This window comes from Sphaerodactylus townsendi, linkage group LG11, assembly GCF_021028975.2.
Source record: "Sphaerodactylus townsendi isolate TG3544 linkage group LG11, MPM_Stown_v2.3, whole genome shotgun sequence".
Taxonomy (NCBI): Eukaryota; Metazoa; Chordata; class Lepidosauria; order Squamata; family Sphaerodactylidae; genus Sphaerodactylus; species Sphaerodactylus townsendi.
The window spans coordinates 67685752-67706218 of record NC_059435.1 but is presented as its reverse complement, the minus strand read 5'-3'; positions in this window follow the sequence as shown (position 1 = coordinate 67706218).

Genomic DNA, 20467 nt, shown 5'->3' with positions numbered 1-20467 from the left:
GTGGGGGGGGGGGGGGGTGGGGGGGGGGGGGGGTGGGGGGGGGGGGGGGTGGGGGGGGGGGGGGGTGGGGGGGGGGGGGGGTGGGGGGGGGGGGGGGTGGGGGGGGGGGGGGGTGGGGGGGGGGGGGGGTGGGGGGGGGGGGGGGTGGGGGGGGGGGGGGGTGGGGGGGGGGGGGGGTGGGGGGGGGGGGGGGTGGGGGGGGGGGGGGGTGGGGGGGGGGGGGGGTGGGGGGGGGGGGGGGTGGGGGGGGGGGGGGGTGGGGGGGGGGGGGGGTGGGGGGGGGGGGGGGTGGGGGGGGGGGGGGGTGGGGGGGGGGGGGGGTGGGGGGGGGGGGGGGTGGGGGGGGGGGGGGGTGGGGGGGGGGGGGGGTGGGGGGGGGGGGGGGTGGGGGGGGGGGGGGGTGGGGGGGGGGGGGGGTGGGGGGGGGGGGGGGTGGGGGGGGGGGGGGGTGGGGGGGGGGGGGGGTGGGGGGGGGGGGGGGTGGGGGGGGGGGGGGGTGGGGGGGGGGGGGGGTGGGGGGGGGGGGGGGTGGGGGGGGGGGGGGGTGGGGGGGGGGGGGGGTGGGGGGGGGGGGGGGTGGGGGGGGGGGGGGGTGGGGGGGGGGGGGGGTGGGGGGGGGGGGGGGTGGGGGGGGGGGGGGGTGGGGGGGGGGGGGGGTGGGGGGGGGGGGGGGTGGGGGGGGGGGGGGGTGGGGGGGGGGGGGGGTGGGGGGGGGGGGGGGTGGGGGGGGGGGGGGGTGGGGGGGGGGGGGGGTGGGGGGGGGGGGGGGTGGGGGGGGGGGGGGGTGGGGGGGGGGGGGGGTGGGGGGGGGGGGGGGTGGGGGGGGGGGGGGGTGGGGGGGGGGGGGGGTGGGGGGGGGGGGGGGTGGGGGGGGGGGGGGGTGGGGGGGGGGGGGGGTGGGGGGGGGGGGGGGTGGGGGGGGGGGGGGGTGGGGGGGGGGGGGGGTGGGGGGGGGGGGGGGTGGGGGGGGGGGGGGGTGGGGGGGGGGGGGGGTGGGGGGGGGGGGGGGTGGGGGGGGGGGGGGGTGGGGGGGGGGGGGGGTGGGGGGGGGGGGGGGTGGGGGGGGGGGGGGGTGGGGGGGGGGGGGGGTGGGGGGGGGGGGGGGTGGGGGGGGGGGGGGGTGGGGGGGGGGGGGGGTGGGGGGGGGGGGGGGTGGGGGGGGGGGGGGGTGGGGGGGGGGGGGGGTGGGGGGGGGGGGGGGTGGGGGGGGGGGGGGGTGGGGGGGGGGGGGGGTGGGGGGGGGGGGGGGTGGGGGGGGGGGGGGGTGGGGGGGGGGGGGGGTGGGGGGGGGGGGGGGTGGGGGGGGGGGGGGGTGGGGGGGGGGGGGGGTGGGGGGGGGGGGGGGTGGGGGGGGGGGGGGGTGGGGGGGGGGGGGGGTGGGGGGGGGGGGGGGTGGGGGGGGGGGGGGGTGGGGGGGGGGGGGGGTGGGGGGGGGGGGGGGTGGGGGGGGGGGGGGGTGGGGGGGGGGGGGGGTGGGGGGGGGGGGGGGTGGGGGGGGGGGGGGGTGGGGGGGGGGGGGGGTGGGGGGGGGGGGGGGTGGGGGGGGGGGGGGGTGGGGGGGGGGGGGGGTGGGGGGGGGGGGGGGTGGGGGGGGGGGGGGGTGGGGGGGGGGGGGGGTGGGGGGGGGGGGGGGTGGGGGGGGGGGGGGGTGGGGGGGGGGGGGGGTGGGGGGGGGGGGGGGTGGGGGGGGGGGGGGGTGGGGGGGGGGGGGGGTGGGGGGGGGGGGGGGTGGGGGGGGGGGGGGGTGGGGGGGGGGGGGGGTGGGGGGGGGGGGGGGTGGGGGGGGGGGGGGGTGGGGGGGGGGGGGGGTGGGGGGGGGGGGGGGTGGGGGGGGGGGGGGGTGGGGGGGGGGGGGGGTGGGGGGGGGGGGGGGTGGGGGGGGGGGGGGGTGGGGGGGGGGGGGGGTGGGGGGGGGGGGGGGTGGGGGGGGGGGGGGGTGGGGGGGGGGGGGGGTGGGGGGGGGGGGGGGTGGGGGGGGGGGGGGGTGGGGGGGGGGGGGGGTGGGGGGGGGGGGGGGTGGGGGGGGGGGGGGGTGGGGGGGGGGGGGGGTGGGGGGGGGGGGGGGTGGGGGGGGGGGGGGGTGGGGGGGGGGGGGGGTGGGGGGGGGGGGGGGTGGGGGGGGGGGGGGGTGGGGGGGGGGGGGGGTGGGGGGGGGGGGGGGTGGGGGGGGGGGGGGGTGGGGGGGGGGGGGGGTGGGGGGGGGGGGGGGTGGGGGGGGGGGGGGGTGGGGGGGGGGGGGGGTGGGGGGGGGGGGGGGTGGGGGGGGGGGGGGGTGGGGGGGGGGGGGGGTGGGGGGGGGGGGGGGTGGGGGGGGGGGGGGGTGGGGGGGGGGGGGGGTGGGGGGGGGGGGGGGTGGGGGGGGGGGGGGGTGGGGGGGGGGGGGGGTGGGGGGGGGGGGGGGTGGGGGGGGGGGGGGGTGGGGGGGGGGGGGGGTGGGGGGGGGGGGGGGTGGGGGGGGGGGGGGGTGGGGGGGGGGGGGGGTGGGGGGGGGGGGGGGTGGGGGGGGGGGGGGGTGGGGGGGGGGGGGGGTGGGGGGGGGGGGGGGTGGGGGGGGGGGGGGGTGGGGGGGGGGGGGGGTGGGGGGGGGGGGGGGTGGGGGGGGGGGGGGGTGGGGGGGGGGGGGGGTGGGGGGGGGGGGGGGTGGGGGGGGGGGGGGGTGGGGGGGGGGGGGGGTGGGGGGGGGGGGGGGTGGGGGGGGGGGGGGGTGGGGGGGGGGGGGGGTGGGGGGGGGGGGGGGTGGGGGGGGGGGGGGGTGGGGGGGGGGGGGGGTGGGGGGGGGGGGGGGTGGGGGGGGGGGGGGGTGGGGGGGGGGGGGGGTGGGGGGGGGGGGGGGTGGGGGGGGGGGGGGGTGGGGGGGGGGGGGGGTGGGGGGGGGGGGGGGTGGGGGGGGGGGGGGGTGGGGGGGGGGGGGGGTGGGGGGGGGGGGGGGTGGGGGGGGGGGGGGGTGGGGGGGGGGGGGGGTGGGGGGGGGGGGGGGTGGGGGGGGGGGGGGGTGGGGGGGGGGGGGGGTGGGGGGGGGGGGGGGTGGGGGGGGGGGGGGGTGGGGGGGGGGGGGGGTGGGGGGGGGGGGGGGTGGGGGGGGGGGGGGGTGGGGGGGGGGGGGGGTGGGGGGGGGGGGGGGTGGGGGGGGGGGGGGGTGGGGGGGGGGGGGGGTGGGGGGGGGGGGGGGTGGGGGGGGGGGGGGGTGGGGGGGGGGGGGGGTGGGGGGGGGGGGGGGTGGGGGGGGGGGGGGGTGGGGGGGGGGGGGGGTGGGGGGGGGGGGGGGTGGGGGGGGGGGGGGGTGGGGGGGGGGGGGGGTGGGGGGGGGGGGGGGTGGGGGGGGGGGGGGGTGGGGGGGGGGGGGGGTGGGGGGGGGGGGGGGTGGGGGGGGGGGGGGGTGGGGGGGGGGGGGGGTGGGGGGGGGGGGGGGTGGGGGGGGGGGGGGGTGGGGGGGGGGGGGGGTGGGGGGGGGGGGGGGTGGGGGGGGGGGGGGGTGGGGGGGGGGGGGGGTGGGGGGGGGGGGGGGTGGGGGGGGGGGGGGGTGGGGGGGGGGGGGGGTGGGGGGGGGGGGGGGTGGGGGGGGGGGGGGGTGGGGGGGGGGGGGGGTGGGGGGGGGGGGGGGTGGGGGGGGGGGGGGGTGGGGGGGGGGGGGGGTGGGGGGGGGGGGGGGTGGGGGGGGGGGGGGGTGGGGGGGGGGGGGGGTGGGGGGGGGGGGGGGTGGGGGGGGGGGGGGGTGGGGGGGGGGGGGGGTGGGGGGGGGGGGGGGTGGGGGGGGGGGGGGGTGGGGGGGGGGGGGGGTGGGGGGGGGGGGGGGTGGGGGGGGGGGGGGGTGGGGGGGGGGGGGGGTGGGGGGGGGGGGGGGTGGGGGGGGGGGGGGGTGGGGGGGGGGGGGGGTGGGGGGGGGGGGGGGTGGGGGGGGGGGGGGGTGGGGGGGGGGGGGGGTGGGGGGGGGGGGGGGTGGGGGGGGGGGGGGGTGGGGGGGGGGGGGGGTGGGGGGGGGGGGGGGTGGGGGGGGGGGGGGGTGGGGGGGGGGGGGGGTGGGGGGGGGGGGGGGTGGGGGGGGGGGGGGGTGGGGGGGGGGGGGGGTGGGGGGGGGGGGGGGTGGGGGGGGGGGGGGGTGGGGGGGGGGGGGGGTGGGGGGGGGGGGGGGTGGGGGGGGGGGGGGGTGGGGGGGGGGGGGGGTGGGGGGGGGGGGGGGTGGGGGGGGGGGGGGGTGGGGGGGGGGGGGGGTGGGGGGGGGGGGGGGTGGGGGGGGGGGGGGGTGGGGGGGGGGGGGGGTGGGGGGGGGGGGGGGTGGGGGGGGGGGGGGGTGGGGGGGGGGGGGGGTGGGGGGGGGGGGGGGTGGGGGGGGGGGGGGGTGGGGGGGGGGGGGGGTGGGGGGGGGGGGGGGTGGGGGGGGGGGGGGGTGGGGGGGGGGGGGGGTGGGGGGGGGGGGGGGTGGGGGGGGGGGGGGGTGGGGGGGGGGGGGGGTGGGGGGGGGGGGGGGTGGGGGGGGGGGGGGGTGGGGGGGGGGGGGGGTGGGGGGGGGGGGGGGTGGGGGGGGGGGGGGGTGGGGGGGGGGGGGGGTGGGGGGGGGGGGGGGTGGGGGGGGGGGGGGGTGGGGGGGGGGGGGGGTGGGGGGGGGGGGGGGTGGGGGGGGGGGGGGGTGGGGGGGGGGGGGGGTGGGGGGGGGGGGGGGTGGGGGGGGGGGGGGGTGGGGGGGGGGGGGGGTGGGGGGGGGGGGGGGTGGGGGGGGGGGGGGGTGGGGGGGGGGGGGGGTGGGGGGGGGGGGGGGTGGGGGGGGGGGGGGGTGGGGGGGGGGGGGGGTGGGGGGGGGGGGGGGTGGGGGGGGGGGGGGGTGGGGGGGGGGGGGGGTGGGGGGGGGGGGGGGTGGGGGGGGGGGGGGGTGGGGGGGGGGGGGGGTGGGGGGGGGGGGGGGTGGGGGGGGGGGGGGGTGGGGGGGGGGGGGGGTGGGGGGGGGGGGGGGTGGGGGGGGGGGGGGGTGGGGGGGGGGGGGGGTGGGGGGGGGGGGGGGTGGGGGGGGGGGGGGGTGGGGGGGGGGGGGGGTGGGGGGGGGGGGGGGTGGGGGGGGGGGGGGGTGGGGGGGGGGGGGGGTGGGGGGGGGGGGGGGTGGGGGGGGGGGGGGGTGGGGGGGGGGGGGGGTGGGGGGGGGGGGGGGTGGGGGGGGGGGGGGGTGGGGGGGGGGGGGGGTGGGGGGGGGGGGGGGTGGGGGGGGGGGGGGGTGGGGGGGGGGGGGGGTGGGGGGGGGGGGGGGTGGGGGGGGGGGGGGGTGGGGGGGGGGGGGGGTGGGGGGGGGGGGGGGTGGGGGGGGGGGGGGGTGGGGGGGGGGGGGGGTGGGGGGGGGGGGGGGTGGGGGGGGGGGGGGGTGGGGGGGGGGGGGGGTGGGGGGGGGGGGGGGTGGGGGGGGGGGGGGGTGGGGGGGGGGGGGGGTGGGGGGGGGGGGGGGTGGGGGGGGGGGGGGGTGGGGGGGGGGGGGGGTGGGGGGGGGGGGGGGTGGGGGGGGGGGGGGGTGGGGGGGGGGGGGGGTGGGGGGGGGGGGGGGTGGGGGGGGGGGGGGGTGGGGGGGGGGGGGGGTGGGGGGGGGGGGGGGTGGGGGGGGGGGGGGGTGGGGGGGGGGGGGGGTGGGGGGGGGGGGGGGTGGGGGGGGGGGGGGGTGGGGGGGGGGGGGGGTGGGGGGGGGGGGGGGTGGGGGGGGGGGGGGGTGGGGGGGGGGGGGGGTGGGGGGGGGGGGGGGTGGGGGGGGGGGGGGGTGGGGGGGGGGGGGGGTGGGGGGGGGGGGGGGTGGGGGGGGGGGGGGGTGGGGGGGGGGGGGGGTGGGGGGGGGGGGGGGTGGGGGGGGGGGGGGGTGGGGGGGGGGGGGGGTGGGGGGGGGGGGGGGTGGGGGGGGGGGGGGGTGGGGGGGGGGGGGGGTGGGGGGGGGGGGGGGTGGGGGGGGGGGGGGGTGGGGGGGGGGGGGGGTGGGGGGGGGGGGGGGTGGGGGGGGGGGGGGGTGGGGGGGGGGGGGGGTGGGGGGGGGGGGGGGTGGGGGGGGGGGGGGGTGGGGGGGGGGGGGGGTGGGGGGGGGGGGGGGTGGGGGGGGGGGGGGGTGGGGGGGGGGGGGGGTGGGGGGGGGGGGGGGTGGGGGGGGGGGGGGGTGGGGGGGGGGGGGGGTGGGGGGGGGGGGGGGTGGGGGGGGGGGGGGGTGGGGGGGGGGGGGGGTGGGGGGGGGGGGGGGTGGGGGGGGGGGGGGGTGGGGGGGGGGGGGGGTGGGGGGGGGGGGGGGTGGGGGGGGGGGGGGGTGGGGGGGGGGGGGGGTGGGGGGGGGGGGGGGTGGGGGGGGGGGGGGGTGGGGGGGGGGGGGGGTGGGGGGGGGGGGGGGTGGGGGGGGGGGGGGGTGGGGGGGGGGGGGGGTGGGGGGGGGGGGGGGTGGGGGGGGGGGGGGGTGGGGGGGGGGGGGGGTGGGGGGGGGGGGGGGTGGGGGGGGGGGGGGGTGGGGGGGGGGGGGGGTGGGGGGGGGGGGGGGTGGGGGGGGGGGGGGGTGGGGGGGGGGGGGGGTGGGGGGGGGGGGGGGTGGGGGGGGGGGGGGGTGGGGGGGGGGGGGGGTGGGGGGGGGGGGGGGTGGGGGGGGGGGGGGGTGGGGGGGGGGGGGGGTGGGGGGGGGGGGGGGTGGGGGGGGGGGGGGGTGGGGGGGGGGGGGGGTGGGGGGGGGGGGGGGTGGGGGGGGGGGGGGGTGGGGGGGGGGGGGGGTGGGGGGGGGGGGGGGTGGGGGGGGGGGGGGGTGGGGGGGGGGGGGGGTGGGGGGGGGGGGGGGTGGGGGGGGGGGGGGGTGGGGGGGGGGGGGGGTGGGGGGGGGGGGGGGTGGGGGGGGGGGGGGGTGGGGGGGGGGGGGGGTGGGGGGGGGGGGGGGTGGGGGGGGGGGGGGGTGGGGGGGGGGGGGGGTGGGGGGGGGGGGGGGTGGGGGGGGGGGGGGGTGGGGGGGGGGGGGGGTGGGGGGGGGGGGGGGTGGGGGGGGGGGGGGGTGGGGGGGGGGGGGGGTGGGGGGGGGGGGGGGTGGGGGGGGGGGGGGGTGGGGGGGGGGGGGGGTGGGGGGGGGGGGGGGTGGGGGGGGGGGGGGGTGGGGGGGGGGGGGGGTGGGGGGGGGGGGGGGTGGGGGGGGGGGGGGGTGGGGGGGGGGGGGGGTGGGGGGGGGGGGGGGTGGGGGGGGGGGGGGGTGGGGGGGGGGGGGGGTGGGGGGGGGGGGGGGTGGGGGGGGGGGGGGGTGGGGGGGGGGGGGGGTGGGGGGGGGGGGGGGTGGGGGGGGGGGGGGGTGGGGGGGGGGGGGGGTGGGGGGGGGGGGGGGTGGGGGGGGGGGGGGGTGGGGGGGGGGGGGGGTGGGGGGGGGGGGGGGTGGGGGGGGGGGGGGGTGGGGGGGGGGGGGGGTGGGGGGGGGGGGGGGTGGGGGGGGGGGGGGGTGGGGGGGGGGGGGGGTGGGGGGGGGGGGGGGTGGGGGGGGGGGGGGGTGGGGGGGGGGGGGGGTGGGGGGGGGGGGGGGTGGGGGGGGGGGGGGGTGGGGGGGGGGGGGGGTGGGGGGGGGGGGGGGTGGGGGGGGGGGGGGGTGGGGGGGGGGGGGGGTGGGGGGGGGGGGGGGTGGGGGGGGGGGGGGGTGGGGGGGGGGGGGGGTGGGGGGGGGGGGGGGTGGGGGGGGGGGGGGGTGGGGGGGGGGGGGGGTGGGGGGGGGGGGGGGTGGGGGGGGGGGGGGGTGGGGGGGGGGGGGGGTGGGGGGGGGGGGGGGTGGGGGGGGGGGGGGGTGGGGGGGGGGGGGGGTGGGGGGGGGGGGGGGTGGGGGGGGGGGGGGGTGGGGGGGGGGGGGGGTGGGGGGGGGGGGGGGTGGGGGGGGGGGGGGGTGGGGGGGGGGGGGGGTGGGGGGGGGGGGGGGTGGGGGGGGGGGGGGGTGGGGGGGGGGGGGGGTGGGGGGGGGGGGGGGTGGGGGGGGGGGGGGGTGGGGGGGGGGGGGGGTGGGGGGGGGGGGGGGTGGGGGGGGGGGGGGGTGGGGGGGGGGGGGGGTGGGGGGGGGGGGGGGTGGGGGGGGGGGGGGGTGGGGGGGGGGGGGGGTGGGGGGGGGGGGGGGTGGGGGGGGGGGGGGGTGGGGGGGGGGGGGGGTGGGGGGGGGGGGGGGTGGGGGGGGGGGGGGGTGGGGGGGGGGGGGGGTGGGGGGGGGGGGGGGTGGGGGGGGGGGGGGGTGGGGGGGGGGGGGGGTGGGGGGGGGGGGGGGTGGGGGGGGGGGGGGGTGGGGGGGGGGGGGGGTGGGGGGGGGGGGGGGTGGGGGGGGGGGGGGGTGGGGGGGGGGGGGGGTGGGGGGGGGGGGGGGTGGGGGGGGGGGGGGGTGGGGGGGGGGGGGGGTGGGGGGGGGGGGGGGTGGGGGGGGGGGGGGGTGGGGGGGGGGGGGGGTGGGGGGATCCTGCATGTGAGCTCCCAAAGGCACCTGGTGGGCCACTGCGAGTAGCAGAATGCTGGACTAGATGGACTCTGGTCTGATCCAGCAGGCTAGTTCTTATGTTCTTATGTTCTTATGCGATAAATAAGTGGGTTTTGGGTTGCAATTTGCGCAATCAGTCTCAAAAAGGTTCGCCATCACTGTTCTAGGCTCTACTATCCGGGATGACACATAAATCTCTGCATGGCAATTCTGGTCTTCCTGGGTGGTCTTCTGTCCAAGAACTAACCATGGCTGAAGCAGCTCAGCTTCCAAGCTCTGAGTCTGGGCTGCTTCACCCCGTCTTTCCAGGCAAGCAGATCTGTATCTGGCAGACATATTAGAAGCCAGTTGGACAGTCTACATGTCCTGTTCTGGAAATGGGCGGCTGTTAAATGCTGGCAATTTTGTCTTGCCTGCCATTGGACCTCTTGGGATCACTATTTAATGTAGAAAAAGGACATATCACATTAAGTGAAGCACAGCAGCCCCTTAAGTGTTTTTGGCATCAAAACTAAGCGTAAGACTCTGTCTAAAGCCCAGCAGCTGAAATCTCCATAAAGGGAGGAACAAAAGTGAATAAAAAGTTTGTAGGAAGAACCTGAGAACATGAAAAGTAGTTGAGGGAGGATGGAGCTATGCGTGCTTAGGGGGGGAAACTGAAGCGAACCTCAGGTTGAAATTCTGAAGTCAAAACAAAGAATTGGAATACAGTTTACGACCCATAACAAAACAGAGTCCTGAAGAAAGAAGTCTGATGTTTTGGTAGAGATAGACTAAGGCTGATAGATTTAATTTGCCAACTCTAAATGTCAAAACTTTCTGGTTATGCAACACAAGCCCTTGGGTTTGGTGTAGTCTTTTATAGGAGATCATTGCTGTTTGAAGTCCTTGGATCAGCAATAAGATCATCTTTGTTTATTTCAGGGCAAAGGTTCCCAAATGGCTAGTGGGAACAAATTGTGGACCCAAAATGGTAAAAGGTCTGGAATCCATGCCCTATGAGGAGCAGTTTAGGGTTTAGTCTGGAGAAGAGAAACTTAAAGGGTGACATGATAGCCATCTTTAAATGTCTGAAGGGATGTCATGTTGAAGAGGGAGCAAGCTTGTTTTCTGCTGCTCCAGTGACTAGGAGCAGCAGTGGCGTAGGAGGTTAAGAGCTCGTGTATCTAATCTGGAGGAACTGGGTTTGATTCCCGGCTCTGCCACCTGAGCTGTGGAGGCTTATCTGGGGAAGTCACTCCCACACACGCCAGCTGGGTGACCTTGGGCTAGTCACAGCTTTTCGGAGCTCTCTCAGCCCCACCTACCTCACAGGGTGTTTGTTATGAGGGGGGAAGGGCAAGGAGATTGTAAGCCCCTTTGAGTCTCCTGCAGGAGAGAAAGGGGGGATATAAATCCAAACTCTTCTTCTTCTTCTAGGTCAAGGAGTAAAGGGTTCAAGGGGCAGGAAAAGAGATTCCATCTAGACATTAGGAAGAACTTCCTGATGGTAAGGGCTATTTGACAGTGGAATAAACTGCCTTGGAGGGTGGTGGAATCTCTTTTTTGGAGGTTTTAAAACAGAGGCTGGATGTCAGGAGTGCTTTGATAGTGTCTTCCTGAATGGCTGGTGGTTAGACCCAGTGACCCTTGTGGTCTCTTCCAACTTTATGATTCTATGGTTCTATGACCCTAAGTGAACCTTCACTTTTTAGGACAATAATCTTATATTCCAATCTTGACAAGACAAACCTGCCCAGTTATCTAATCAAGCTATTTGGGACAAGTAACCTCATCGCCTGCTCCATTAACATTTACCGCGTAGACGCTGGAGGGCCAGCTTGGTGCTGTGATTAAGGTGTTGAACTAGGACCTGGGAAAACCAGGTTCAAATCCCCACTTGCACCATAGAAGCTTTTTGAGTCCCTTGGGGCCAGTCACATGCTTTCTGTCTTCACCATGGCTGGTAGTCGGATGGGGGTACACCAGGGTTGTGTTACAGAGACATTCAATGAACGTGTCTTGCCTTGAAAATGCTACAAGGTCATTGTAAGTCAGATGATAAAAAGAACATGGACCCTGAGTTGCAGTTTCCTGCCTCTGTCAAGAAAGGACACAAAACTTTTTAAGCAGCTGCCCTGAGTCAGCCCTACCTGAACCAACGTGGTCCTGTCCATATTGTTCTTTTGCTACTCTGGAATTCTGACATCATTGAAGGAAAATATCTATCTGAGAAAAGAAAGAAGCAGTATGATTTCTATGCAAGCAGAAGCACCCTTTGAAGAGTACATGGAAGAAGATTCTAACCCATGGAATACAACTGAAACAGGATACATGACACTGTAATAGCAAGATTGACGCCAAAAAGGTCCAAATGTGTTTCTGTTCCAAAAAAATGCTTTAATTTGCAGCTAATGCTCAGATACGAGTTCCAGGTAAAATGAGCAGCCAATATCTCTACGCAAGTGCCTGGGATTTCTCCCCACCAGTAATTGGGTCTACGTTCCATTGAAAGATTATGCTCTGCCAAGCCAAATCTAATTTCTGTTCTCTTTCCTGTCAGGCCTTCCGATTTATGAGTGCTATAATTTCGAACAAGCTTTAGGGGGGAAAAAAGAAGAAATAAATTTTGGAAATGAAGTTAATAAAACTTGCAGCCTCCACTGGTGCAGAATTTAGAACCGCTGTGGCAGATGCCGCTGGAAGGTGTTTGTGGCTTCAGTGATTTCAGTCTGCAGACGCGGTTACCTCGCCCATTACCACGTTGTGTCCAACCAATTCCATTTGCCATCAGGTCATTGAAAATAACTGTGATGCACAGGAGGGGCCTTTCCCAGACTCTGTCGGAGCCAGGCAGAGGTATATCTAGGAAAAATGTAGCCTGGTGCAAAATCTGTGTTTTCTGGGCCCCCTCCCCATGTGGGCGGCCGCCCTCCCCCACCACGACCAAAAATATTTTTTTGCACCAAGTCTTGAAGTCAGTGTATGGACCTGATGGGAAGGAGGAGGGGTGTGGGGGTGGTTTCTGTCCCCTATGTTGCAGCCTGGGGAAAGTTGACCCCATATGTCCCCCTGGGCAATACACCCTTGCAGGGGAGGGCAGCTGGACCTTTGCGAGGCGAGGTCTTTCTCAGCAAATGGAGGAATCAGAACAAAGGGCAGAGCAAGATTGTGGATTTGCAGTGGCAACTGTTTTTAAAATTCAGTTTGTATAGACAGAAGCTGACAATAGGACTGGCATGGCAAATGATCAAGGAGAGGCTTGAAGATGCAGGATGTGATGCTGGAACAGACAGAGTTGGGACGAGATGCCGAATCTGTGAGCTCCAAATAGCAAGTGCTGTGCTGCAGAGCAACCATGAAATCCTACGGAGAGATATTTGAGCCTAATCCTGTTGGGGTCAGTGGGCTTAAACTGGAGTAATTATATGATTGCACCGAAAGGCTCTGAACAGGAAGTAGAAAGTGTCCTGAGTGGAGGAAGGCAAAGGACTGAGGGAGGCCTTTGGTTTTCTAGAGATGCATCAGCCAAGTCCACTATGAATGACCCTGTGAGTGACCATGGCCTTGTCAGGCCAACTGTGAAAAATGGTTATCACATTTGCAAAAACAATGTGTTGGGATGGAGAATTCTCACTCCTAAGGCTCTCTGTAATTGGCCTATGGATTTGGGGACAGTGAGCAGCACAGATGGTTTTAGCAACAAGGGACAACTGTGAGTTTTCTCCTTAGATCCCCCCCCCTCAGATATTAGAACTGGCCAGTGGAAGTCTTAGTTGATGACCACTCTTAGTGCAGGTCTTAGTGAACGATCACTCTTAGTGTTCACTCATGGAGGGAATGGACAGTACAATGCTTAATCTTTAAAAACTCCCAGCAATATTTTTAAAAATAAAGATGTAGAGCATTATGAACACGAGGGACAAGTTAATTCTGAATATTCACCACATGTCTTTACTGATTCAGTTTTCTAAGACTGAGGTGGATTCATTAATACTGGCCTTAGACAAACTGTAGACTGGGGCTAATCATTTCAGAGACACACAGGTGGAATTTGGAGGCAGAGGAAAGAATGTTCTTTCCAGAATATTCTGCCTCAAGCAACAGCCTGGTATTCATTCATTGATTCATTCATTGATTCATTGATTCATTGATTCATTGATTGATTGATTGATTGATTGATTGATTGATTGATTGATTGATTGATTCATTCATTCATTCATTCATTCATTCATTCATTCATTCATTCATTGCCTGCCTGCCTGCCTGCCTGCCTGCCTGCCTGCCTGCCTGCCTGCCTGCCTGCCTGCCTGCCTGCCTGCCTGCCTGCCTGAAAGGCAGTGCTGAATTTATTCTGTTTTGATATGGTAAAAACAGTCTAGTGAAGAAAAATACAGTCTGCAGCAAATGTCTTTGAGATTGTTCAGCCGCTGTCTACAACAAGGGGTCAACGACGAAAGGGTCATTCCAAGAGCTGCTTTTTCTCTGACTAGCTATTTAAGATTTTGTAAGAACTCTTCCTTCTTTTTCTTTCCACCTCTGAGTAGGGGGAGGAAACGATGCAGACCGAAGCTGCTTTCTTTCTCTTAATGGCAGAGTAACATGGCATCTGACAGGTGAACAGATTTGTCACTTCCTCTAGTGGGTTCAGGACCGTGGACAGCTCCCCACAAGCAAAACTGCTGACAACTGGAGAGCTATTCAAGGGGCTTCACGTTCCTAACCAGCAAGGATAGTTGGGTCCTAATTTTACTGGGAGGAGCAGGACAAGTTATTCTTGCTAAAACTTCCAAATATGCAAATGTACACAATTGAAAAGTTTTCTAAAACCCAGCAAAACAAACAGCCTCTAAAATTTAAAGTATTTTCCACATCCAGTTTTGTGCTTATCTTCACAATGCATTGACAGGGATTTCTTTTGTATGGTTTACCTTTGATAAATGTAGCAAACCAGATCCCCAAGTATTTATGCTAACTTTCTGGAAACTAGATCTTGAATACTTCCATGATTCAGTGACCTTGGTATATTTTATTGGATGACCTGGTGCACAAGAAGTTAGAGTATCAGAATAAGGGCTGGGATACTCAGGTTTGTTTCCGTGTTTTGCCACTGAAGCATTGCTGGGTGACCTTGTACCAGTCACCCACTTTAACCCACCTCACTAGGTTGTTGTGACGGTACAATGAATGATGTAAGTTGCCTTGGGTCCCCATTGGGGAGAATAGTGGAGTATACATAAAAGTAAAATAAATAATAAATTTAAAAAACCGCTCATTCAAATGTGTAAAGATAACTTTGCTTCATAGAAGAAAGTGGACTGCTTCTGTATGTGTAAGGTTTCGAGCTGGGCCTTTTCTGATGTAATAAAGTTCCTCTAATTCCAGTGGGATTTTCTTGTAAGTAAGTATCACTTTGTGATAAGATATGGAGAGAACCTAGAAACTAATGATAAGGAAGTGAGCTGGGACTGATAGAAGACACAGTGAGCAGCAGGTAGGTACTGTGGAACTCCTGGGTGGGAATTCTTGCATATTTTAGACTACAGGAAGACCAGAGAATATGTTTAGATGGCAATGCTTTACATAGGGAGCACAGAGAGAGCGGGACACAAGCACATCATAGGGTGGGGCATGTGAGTAGTGTCACAGCATTAACAGTTTGTAAGAAGGGGCATAGGATAAGAGTGAAAAATAGAACCTCTTCCTTCTTTTTGGATCTTTTCCCTAAGCATGAAGGGGACCCTGGTTAGGGAAGGGGAGAGACTCAAAATGTCTCTTAAGTTATCTTCAAAATCCAAATACAGATTTGTTATATTAACCTATTGTACACAAATATATGTCCTGACCTGGCGAGCCTAGGTTAGCCTGATCCTGTCAGATCTCAGAAGCTAAGAAGGGTTGGCCCCTGGCTAACATTTGGATGGGAGACCTCCATTTCACTGTTCCCCATTGCAGTGGGATTTTTTTTTTGGTGATTTAAAGAATGAACTTATTCTTTGGTTCTAAGTGGTTATTTCATTCAAGACATTTGACTAAAAGCCCTTTTCACAGAACCAAGTTCTGTAGGAACAAAGCCAGCAATTAATGAAAGATGATAAAATAATAAAAGTAGTAATACATTAACTATATTATCCTTGCACATTTGGGCTGTTCTTTTCATTATAACCTCTTTATGGACACCTTTGAAATGTGGCTTTATTGCTGTCCTGTGACTGTTTTGGTTTCTAGACATCTAACAATCTATTTAAATGCTTATGTTCTCATTTGCACTTCCATCTCCCACTGGTAGATATTATGCAAACGCCAAGGTTTTTTTAAAGTATATGCTCTGGACATTACATTTATACATTTTTTTCCTAATTTTTGAAATATATGTGTGTGTGTGTGGGTGGGTGGATTGGGTCCCTTCCACCCTTTCTCAAGCATGTCAGGAATGAAAATAACATTGATTAGAAGAAAAGACGCTGCTAACCAACTTCCAATGTCGTCCTTAGCAAAAATACACCCAGTGACTGAAATGGACTTAGAAAGGTGGCTTAAGATGCCACTGTTAGTCGTACTGTTGGTCCCTCTGGACTAACACTGTCTATTCTGCATAGTAGAGACCCTCTGGTGACTATTACGTGTCAAGAAACTGAATCTGAATCCTTCTTTCTGCAACCTTGCAGCTGTGCTCCCATAGAGGAATACTGAGAAACATTCAACTGGCCATATAAGAGTGGAGGTGGAAAGTTCCATCCAGTTACAGCTGACTTATGATGACACCTTAGAGGGGGTTTTTTTTGTCTGTTTAAAGTTTTAATTGATACTAAACCACTTGAAAAAATGTGGTCAAGTTGTAGTGGACCCCATTTGATTAAAAACCAGCAGAAGCAAGTAGCACAGCAGAAATCCTAAAGGTACCCTGAAACAACAGAAGTTTTGTTTGCTGTGGAAAAGAACGTATGGATGAATTTCCTAAAGAAGCAAGTTCCATGATTCTGGGGCTGCAACCAAATAGGCCCTGCTTTCCCTGGAATCCAGACTTGCCTGCATAAAAGATGGGATGCAAAACAAGGCCTTGTTAGAAAATCTCAAAGGGGAGGGGTTACTGTTCTATACAAACAGAGATATCTTCTCAGTATCTTTCATTTCAGATTGGTTCTTTTCAGCTCTTTTGTGTAATACCATGTTCCCTCTCCAGAATTTTTTTAAAAAAATGTCAGTCAGGCTCAACTAAAGCCTTGCCAGACTATGAGAGAAATGTCAATTAATTGTCAATTCTGACTACTAAGGAAATTGATTAATTGGCACCAGGCTAATCCCTAAATCAGCAGCAATAAATAATCCTTTTTAAAAAGTCTTGACCTGAGCAGCATTAAAACACCTCCGATGGCTGCTGTTACTGTTACAAAATGACTGATGAAGCTGTATTTCCACGGCAGCTCCTAAAACGTCTGACTAATTGATAATCGTAACAGTGACACAAAACCGGGGATGGAACCGAGTGCTGTCATTGTTGAATGGAAATCCCAACCGGTGGCTCTGGTTTTTTTCTGTACCTTTCCCAGGTCTGCTTCCCTGGTTCACATCCTTGGCCCTTCTCTGGCTGAAGGACAATAGCCAGTAGGGGTGAGCCAGCGAACCCAGCAGAGCTTCAGACAGAACACAGGAATGCCTGCGCCATCTGTTGCCTTCTGGGCGCACACGTTCACCTGTCACAAGACCCCCATGACTCACGGGTCACAAGATGTCCTGGACAAAGGGACAAAAGGTACATACCCAAATCCAAATTCAAATCCTTTATTAGGCATAAAACCGGTGTGTGTCATGAATTCCAAATACAGTAAAAAGATCATTATTACACAACTTGCAGTACACAGAGTAAAAATGTAGCAACAGCTTCAGAGATTTCAGCATTGGAGTTATTTAGAAGCTTAGCCATTTTTACCTTTTCAGAAAGAAGCATAAATCCTGTTGGTAGTACAGTTCTCAGATCAGTTCTGAAGTTGTTATATTTTGAACAGTGAAGCAGAATATGAGAAAGTGAATCAGTTGTATCAGGACAGAATCGACAGCAACACTTATTTTGTGGGATATTAGAGAAGCGACCCCCAGGTATGGATTAGGCCCAGACAGGAACGTTTCCTCCCGCACGTACGCAGCCCTTATGATTCATGTATTGTGCAACATCCTTCCGCTCTCCTGCCTTCCCAAAACCCTTAATAAAAGGTGCCAGGGACCCCAGCTCAGCAGATGAGCCAGATCCATCGATCACGCTGTATCGCCACTGGCTTCTCTCCACTGGATGATATCGCTGCGTCTCGCCTATTCCTTGCGTCGACCGTAACGACTTCAACAGCCACCGTTCTTTCACCTTTGCTGCTTGATAGTTTTTTGGGGACAGCACCGTGGATGCATGGCTTACTGGAGAGAGGATGACTGAGTGGTAGATAGGGTTGCTAACCTCCAGGAGGTGTCTGGAGATCTACTGGGATTAAAACAAATCTCCAGGTGACAGAGATCAGTTCATCTGGAGAAAATGGCTGCTTTGGAAGGTGGACTCAATGACATTAGACTCTATTGAAGTCCTTCCTTTCCCTTCCCCAACCCCACCCTTCTCAAACTCCATCCATCCCCAATATCTCTAGGAATTTCCCCAACTCAGAGCAGGCAACCCAGTGGTAGAGCACATCCTTTGCTTCCAGAAGGTTCCAGATTTATTTCCTGTCAACCCGCCCCCCCCGCCCGCCAAATGGTCTCTCGTAGCAGACTTTAGAAACCCAGGAGAGCAAAACAGACAATACTGAGGTATAGAAAGCCCACGGCAGCTTCATTCCCTAACTACATGCCAGGGTTGCTGTAAGTAGCTCCATTAAATATCCGTGTATACATTTTGAAACCACCAGAATTATTAATTCTGAGGAAAATGAAAGTATAGCTTGCTTTTGAGATGATTTCAGTTTTCATAATTTCCTCAAGGTGACATGAAGAATCCAGTTTATCAAGGTTTTAGTAGTGCCAAATCGCAAGGAACTTCTGAGTCCTGGGAGCCAAAACAGAAGCTTAACATTCTACACATGAAGGCCTTCATCACTTAAATGGCAAACGCAGAAAGGAGCATGACAGTCATTTTGACAAAAAAAAATGGAAAAAGCTTTGTCTTTTGGCTTCTTTCCCAAGGCTCAAATGGTGAAAATACTTTGTACCGTCCACTCTCTGTCAAAAATTATTGATAACAATCAATTAAGGCCCACTGTAAAAACATTTTATAAGAACAGTTGGTGGTGGAAGATACTGCATGACAAATAAAAATGTTTTAGATGCACTAGGTCTGTCAGAAGTCCATGTGGGAAAATATTTTTGCTGCTGCAGATAGAAGGAATATGGTGATTTTCTCCCTCTGGTGTGAGAGGTGAAGGGTGTTAGAGGAGAAGGGGAGAAAGGGAGGGAATGGGAGGGAGTGGGGGGTGGCATGCAAGGGAAGGGAGGGGGAGGGGCCCGGTATCTGGGGCCCAGCCCCTCCCCTCCCTTGCATGCCAAACCTCCCTCCCTCTCCCTCTGCTAGGGTGGGTGGGCCATGTCCAGATGCCAGAGCCCCCCTCCCCTTCCCTTGCATGCCAAACCTCCCTCCCTCTCCCTCTGCTAGGGTGGGTGGGCCATGTCCAGATGCCAGAGCCCCCCTCCCCTCCCTTGCATGCCAAACCTCCCTCCCTCTCCCTCTGCTAGGGTGGGTGGGCCATGTCCAGATGCCGGGCCCCTCCCCCTCCCTTACTCCCCTTCTCTCTTTGAACATGTTTGTGGTCACACGAAGGCTACTTCCTGTGGTATGATCCTATGTGGCTGGAAGAGTGCCTAAATTCAAAAAACTTCTTGGGGGCCAATAATATAGGTGTGTTACCATCCATCTTGTGCCTAGCTGAGAGAAAGGTGTAAAATAATACTCCAGAGAGCTACAAACACATCTTCACGTGCCACCGAAAGATAGAGAGGCTATCTGGCAAGCAAGGAAGAACTAGCCAAATGGCAGAAGGTGATAGACAAGGAATTCGGTGGAACTGGGGTTCAGTAAAATGTGTGTGTAAGGCATGGGCAAGTGAAGGGCCCATTTTGATACACTGCTTGGGTTGTCATAATAATGATAGTTGGTTCTGCTCTTGGCCATTGAACATGCAGCCTGATCCTAACCATGGCCCTTTCCGCACACGCAAAATAATGCATTTTCAAACCACTTTCACAACTGTTTGCAAGTGGATTTTGCCATTCCGCACAGCTTCAAAGAGCACTGAAAGCAGTTTGAAAGTGCATTATTCTGCATGTGCGGAATGAGCCCATGTTTACTCAGAGGTTAGTAATGTTGAATTTGCTTCTTAGTAAGCATGCTTGCTTAAACTACAAGCCTACATATATTCAACTGTTACTCGTTGAGCCTTTCTGATGCCTAACTGTGCATATTGCTGTGGTGTTTTCTCCAGCAAGACTTCTGATAAGCAAAACAGATTTTTGATAAACTAAGCAAATAAGCTAAACAGATGTTGCTTTTTAAAATGTTTTTTTAAATGCTGCTTTGACAGCAGTTGCTGCTACAGCACAAGGGTCTCACAGCACAAAAATGTTCACTGTATGACAGAGGGTAAACTGTAGCAGCCAATTTGTGGCTGGGTCCACCTTTTGCAGCACCCAGCTGGTGGCAGCCGTTTTGTGGTTGTGCCTACCACGTTGTAATTCCTAAGATGCTTGCAGGCTTAAATAGGTTGGGTTCTCCTGTCACCTTCTCTCCCAATTTACTCCATACTAGGTTTAATTCCCACATTAAAGCAATGCGTCTGTTTTGCCAAAGGTAAGTATTCTTTCTAATGGATGCGGGCGGTCAGAGAAACTCAGTGAGAGGAGGTCCAACAGCAACATACTTTAATTACAGAAAAGAAAACAGCTCGCAACATACATGAAAACCGTTTGTTACATCTCTTTGGTGGCTGGGGACTACGTACAGCAACAGATGTTGCAGAGAACACTATTCCCTAGTCCTCTTCGGAAATTTTTCAGGTTGGCACTACAGAATCTCAAGAGGAAATCAAATGAACCAACAGCCCTAATTCCTAGAAGAAGAAGAAGAAGAAGAAGAAGAAGAAGAAGAAGAAGAAGAAGAAGAAGAAGAAGAAGAAGAAGAAGAAGAAGAAGAAGAAGAAGAAGAAGAAGAAGAAGAAGAAGAGGAGGAGGAGGAGTTTGGATTTATATCCCCCCTTTCTCTCCTGCAGGAGACTCAAAGGGGCTGACAATCTCCTTGCCCTTCCCCCCTACAAACACCCTGTGAGGTAGGTGGGGCTGAGAGAGCTCCGAGAAGCTGTGACTAGCCCAAGGTCACCCAGCTGGCGTGTGTGGGAGTGCACAGGCTAATCTGAATTCCACAGATAAGCCTCCACAGCTCAGATGGCAGAGCTGGGAATCAAACCCGGTTCCTCCAGATTAGATACACGAGCTCTTAACCTCCTACACCACTGCTGCTCCTAATCCAGGTCTCTTTCACGCAATGGACTTTAAAAGGTACATCTCTTCATAGATGTGTTTTGCAGATGTGCTGTGCATAAGAGACAAGGTTGGGTATGGAATGTCCCATGAATGCCATACTATTCAGCTATTACACAACACAAAGCGACGCTGGAAAGTGGCGAGGATCCCTCTTCATCTGCAGCACCAGCTCTGCACCGATCTGTTAATCATATTTCATTATCAAATGCAAGGTTAAATACATTATATAGACATTTGAGGTGCGAACCTCGCAAGGTTAATGCAAGTACAGCAATAACTGCTCCTTGAATATAATTATCCTTTCTGTGCATCCACTCTGCTGTGATTATTATTTTCTCCCCTGTGCTGGCCAGGATGATATAGGAAACCGTGCCGCTCTGCAGCCAGCTGTGTTATTAGTATTTGGCACTGGAATCCATTATAGAAATTTATTGAAGGGAAAGTGAAATCTACCAAATACAATGAGTAAAGGGCAGTTGTTGCCCAGGATATGTTTTCTACATTACACTTGTAGCTAATGACTTGTGACGATCCATTACTAGTATATATTATGCTTTGGGAAGATGC